General features: G+C 51.0%; 1 protein-coding gene across 1 annotated transcript in view; it reads right to left on the minus strand.

The window, feature by feature from the left end:
- The window catches only part of LOC134351294 (delphilin-like), a 431,912-nt gene that overhangs the window by 231,232 nt on the left and 194,680 nt on the right, over nucleotides 1-6,000 (minus strand). The window lies entirely within an intron of this gene.

The following is a 6,000-nucleotide window of genomic DNA, read 5'->3' on the forward strand; positions in this document are numbered from 1 at the left end:
CACAGTCATCAGCCTATCGTCCTCCCCCTGTGTAATACAACATCATCAGCCTACTGTCCTCCCCTCTGTGTAATACAGTGTCATCAGCCCATCGTCCTCCCCTCTGTGCAATACGTCATCAGCCTAAAGTCCTCCCCTAGGTGTAATACACCATCATCAGCCTACCGTCCTCACCTCCATGTAATACAACACTCATCATCCATACATCCTCCCCTCTGTGTAATGCAGCATCACCAGCCTATCGTCCGCCCCACTGTGTAACACAACACTCATCAGCCTACCGTCCTCCCCTCTGTGCAATACCAGCATCACCAGCCTACCACCCTCCCCTAGGTGTAATACACTATCATCAGCCTACCGTCCTCACCTCTGCATAATACAACATCATCAGCCTATCATCCTCCCATCTGTGTCATACAGTGTCATCAGCCTATTGTCCTCCCCTCTCTGTAATACACAGTCATCAGCCTATCGTCCTCCCCCTGTGTAATACAACATCATCAGCCTACTGTCCTCCCCTCTGTGTAATACAGCATCATCAGCCAAACGTCCTCCCCTTTGTGTAAAACAGCCTCATCAGCCTATTGTCCTCCTCTCTGTGTAATACAGTGTCATGAGCCTACCATCCTCCCGTCTGTGCAACACAGTGTCATCAGCCTACCATCCTCCCCTCTGTGTAATACAGCGTCATCAGCCTACCATCCTCCCGTCTGTGCAACACAGTGTCATCAGCCCATCGTCCTCCCCTCTGTGCAATACAACGTCATCAGCCTAACGTCCTCCCCTCTGTGTAATACCAGCATCACCAGCCTACCACCCTCCCCGAGGTGTAATACACCATCATCAGCCTACCGTCCTCACCTCTGCGTAATACAACATCATCAGCCTACCATCCTCCACTCTGTGTCATGCAGCGTCATCAGCCTAACGTCCTCCCCTCTGTGTAATACAGCATCATCAGCCTACCGTCCTCCCGTCTGTGTAAAACAGCGTCATCAGCCTACCATCCTCCCCTCTGTGTAATACCAGCATCACCAGCCTACCACCCTCCCCTGGGTGTAATACACCATCATCAGCCTACCGTCCTCACCTCTGCGTAATACAACATCATCAGCCTATCATCCTCCCATCTGTGTAATACAGTGTCATCAGCCTATTGTCCTCCCCTCTCTGTAATACACAGTCATCAGCCTATCGTCCTCCCCCTGTGTAATACAACATCATCAGCCTACTGTCCTCCCCTCTCTGTAATACAGCATCATCAGCCAAACGTCCTCCCCTTTGTGTAAAACAGCCTCATCAGCCTATTGTCCTCCTCTCTGTGTAATACAGTGTCATGAGCCTACCATCCTCCCGTCTGTGCAACACAGTGTCATCAGCCTACCATCCTCCCCTCTGTGTAATACAGCGTCATCAGCCTACCATCCTCCACACTGTGTCATGCAGCGTCATCAGCCCATCGTCCTCCCCTCTGTGCAATACGTCATCAGCCAAACATCCTCCCCTCTGTGTAAAACAGCCTCATCAGCCTATTGTCCTCATCTCTGTGTAATACAGCGTCATGAGCCTACCATCCTCCTGTCTGTGCAACACAGTGTCATCAGCCTACCATCCTCCCCTCTGTGTAATACAGCGTCATCAGCCTACCATCCTCCACTCTGTATCATGCAGCGTCATCAGCCCATCGTCCTCCCCTCTGTGCAATACAACGTCATCAGCCCATCGTCCTCCTCTCTGTGCAATACAACGTCATCAGCCTAACATCCTCCCCTCTGTGTAATACAGCGTCATCAGCCATTCGTCCCCGCTCTGTGTCATACCACACTCATCAGCGTACCATCCTCCCCTCTGTGTAATACAACGTCATCAGCCTACCGTTCCTACCTCTATGTAATACACTGTCATCATCCTACAGTCCTCCCCTCTGTTCAATACAACATCATCAGCCTACTGTCCTCCCCTCTGTGTAATACAGTGTCATCAGCCCATCGTCCTCCCCTCTGTGCAATACGTCATCAGCCTAAAGTCCTCCCCTAGGTGTAATACACCATCATCAGCCTACCGTCCTCACCTCCATGTAATACAACACTCATCATCCATACATCCTCCCCTCTGTGTAATACAGCATCACCAGCCTATCGTCCTCCCCACTGTGTAACACAACACTCATCAGCCTACCGTCCTCCCCTCTGTGCAATACCAGCATCACCAGCCTACCACCCTCCCCTAGGTGTAATACACCATCATCAGCCTACCGTCCTCACCTCTGCGTAATACAACATCATCAGCCTACCATCCTCCCATCTGTGTAATACAGTGTCATCAGCCTATTGTCCTCCCCTCTTTGTAATACAGAGTCATCAGCCTATCGTCCTCCCTCTGTGTAATACAGCATCATCAGCCAAACGTCCTCCCCTTTGTGTAAAACAGCCTCATCAGCCTATTGTCCTCCTCTCTGTGTAATACAGTGTCATGAGCCTACCATCCTCCCGTCTGTGCAACACAGTGTCATCAGCCTACCATCCTCCCCTCTGTGTAATACAGCGTCATCAGCCTACCATCCTCCACACTGTGTCATGCAGCGTCATCAGCCCATCGTCCTCCCCTCTGTGCAATACGTCATCAGCCAAACATCCTCCCCTCTGTGTAAAACAGCCTCATCAGCCTATTGTCCTCATCTCTGTGTAATACAGCGTCATGAGCCTACCATCCTCCTGTCTGTGCAACACAGTGTCATCAGCCTACCATCCTCCCCTCTGTGTAATACAGCGTCATCAGCCTACCATCCTCCACTCTGTATCATGCAGCGTCATCAGCCCAACGTCCTCCCCTCTGTGCAATACAACGTCATCAGCCCATCGTCCTCCTCTCTGTGCAATACACCGTCATCAGCCTAACATCCTCCCCTCTGTGTAATACAGCGTCATCAGCCATTCGTCCCCGCTCTGTGTCATACCACACTCATCAGCGTACCATCCTCCCCTCTGTGTAATACAACGTCATCAGCCTACCGTTCCTACCTCTATGTAATACACTGTCATCATCCTACAGTCCTCCCCTCTGTTCAATACAACATCATCAGCCTACTGTCCTCCCCTCTGTGTAACACAGTGTCATCAGCCCATCGTCCTCCCCTCTGTGAATACGTCATCAGCCTAAAGTCCTCCCCTAGGTGTAATACACCATCATCAGCCTACCGTCCTCACATCCATGTAATACAACACTCATCATCCATACATCCTCCCCTCTGTGTAATACAGCATCACCAGCCTATCGTCCTCCCCACTGTGTAACACAACACTCATCAGCCTACCGTCCTCCCCTCTGTGCAATACCAGCATCACCAGCCTACCACCCTCCCCTAGGTGTAATACACCATCATCAGCCTACCGTCCTCACCTCTGCATAATACAACATCATCAGCCTATCATCCTCCCATCTGTGTCATACAGTGTCATCAGCCTATTGTCCTCCCCTCTCTGTAATACACAGTCATCAGCCTATCGTCCTCCCCCTGTGTAATACAACATCATCAGCCTACTGTCCTCCCCTCTGTGTAATACAGCATCATCAGCCAAACGTCCTCCCCTTTGTGTAAAACAGCCTCATCAGCCTATTGTCCTCCTCTCTGTGTAATACAGTGTCATCAGCCTACCATCCTCCCGTCTGTGCAACACAGTGTCATCAGCCTACCATCCTCCCCTCTGTGTAATACAGCGTCATCAGCCTAACGTCCTCCCCTCTGTGCAATACAACGTCATCAGCCTAACGTCCTCCCCTCTGTGTAATACAGAGTCATCAGCCTACCGTCCTCCCCTCTGTGTAATACCAGCATCACCAGCCTACCACCCTCCCCGAGGTGTAATACACCATCATCAGCCTACCGTCCTCACCTCTGCGTAATACAACATCATCAGCCTAACATCCTCCACTCTGTGTAATACAGCATCATCAGCCTACCGTCCTCCCCTCTGTGTAATACCAGCATCACCAGCCTACCACCCTCCCCTGGGTGTAATACACCATCATCAGCCTACCGTCCTCACCTCTGCGTAATACAACATCATCAGCCTATCATCCTCCCATCTGTGTAATACAGTGTCATCAGCCTATTGTCCTCCCCTCTCTGTAATACACAGTCATCAGCCTATCGTCCTCCCCCTGTGTAATACAACATCATCAGCCTACTGTCCTCCCCTCTGTGTAATACAGTGTCATCAGCCCATCGTCCTCCCCTCTGTGCAATACGTCATCAGCCTAAAGTCCTCCCCTAGGTGTAATACACCATCATCAGCCTACCGTCCTCACCTCCATGTAATACAACACTCATCATCCATACATCCTCCCCTCTGTGTAATGCAGCATCACCAGCCTATCGTCCGCCCCACTGTGTAACACAACACTCATCAGCCTACCGTCCTCCCCTCTGTGCAATACCAGCATCACCAGCCTACCACCCTCCCCTAGGTGTAATACACTATCATCAGCCTACCGTCCTCACCTCTGCATAATACAACATCATCAGCCTATCATACTCCCATCTGTGTCATACAGTGTCATCAGCCTAACGTCCTCCCCTCTGTGCAATACAGCATCATCAGCCTACCGTCCTCCCGTCTGTGTAAAACAGCGTCATCAGCCTACCATCCTCCCCTCTGTGTAATAAAAGCATCACCAGCCTACCACCCTCCCCTGGGTGTAATACACCATCATCAGCCTACCGTCCTCACCTCTGCGTAATACAACATCATCAGCCTATCATCCTCCCCTCTTTGTAATACAGAGTCATCAGCCTATCGTCCTCCCCCTGTGTAATACAACATCATCAGCCTACTGTCCTCCCCTCTGTGTAATACAGCATCATCAGCCAAACGTCCTCCCCTTTGTGTAAAACAGCCTCATCAGCCTATTGTCCTCCTCTCTGTGTAATACAGTGTCATGAGGCTACCATCCTCCCGTCTGTGCAACACAGTGTCATCAGCCTACCATCCTCCCCTCTGTGCAATACAGCGTCATCAGCCTACCATCCTCCACACTGTCTCATGCAGCGTCATCAGCCCATCGTCCTCCCCTCTGTGCAATACGTCATCAGCCAAACATCCTCCCCTCTGTGTAAAACAGCCTCATCAGCCTATTGTCCTCATCTCTGTGTAATACAGCCTCATGAGCCTACCATCCTCCCGTCTGTGCAACACAGTGTCATCAGCCTACCATCCTCCCCTCTGTGTAATACAGCGTCATCAACCTACCATCCTCCACTCTGTGTCATGCAGCGTCATCAGCCCATCGTCCTCCCCTCTGTGCAATACAACGTCATCAGCCAAACATCCTCCTCTCTGTGTAAAACAGCCTCATCAGCCTATTGTCCTCCTCTCTGTGTAATACAGCGTCATGAGCGTACCATCCTCCTGTCTGTGCAACACAGTGTCATCAGCCTACCATCCACCCCTCTGTGTAATACAGCGTCATCAGCCTACCATCCTCCACTCTGTATCATGCAGCGTCATCAGCCCATCGTCCTTCCCTCTGTGCAATACAACGTCATCAGCCTAATGCCCTCCCCTCTGTGTAATACAGAGTCATCAGCCTACCGTCCTCCCCTCTGTGTAATACCAGCATCACCAGCCTACCACCCTCCCCGAGGTGTAATACACCATCATCAGCCTACCGTCCTCACCTCTGCGTAATACAACATCATCAGCCTACCATCCTCCCCTCTGTGCAATACAACATCATCAGCCTACTGTCCTCCCCTCTGTGTAATACAGCATCATCAGACAAATGTCCTCCCCTCTGTGTAAAACAGCCTCATCAGCCTATTGTCCTCCTCTCTGTGTAATACAGCGTCATGAGCCTACCATCCTCCCGTCTGTGCAACACAGTGTTATCAGCCTACCATCCTCCACTCTGTGTAATACAGCGTCATCAGCCTACCATTCTTCACTCTGTGTCATGCAGTGTCATGAGCCTATCATCCTCCTATCTGTGCAACACAATGTC

Source organism: Mobula hypostoma, chromosome 9, assembly GCF_963921235.1.
Source record: "Mobula hypostoma chromosome 9, sMobHyp1.1, whole genome shotgun sequence".
NCBI lineage: Eukaryota > Metazoa > Chordata > Chondrichthyes > Myliobatiformes > Myliobatidae > Mobula > Mobula hypostoma.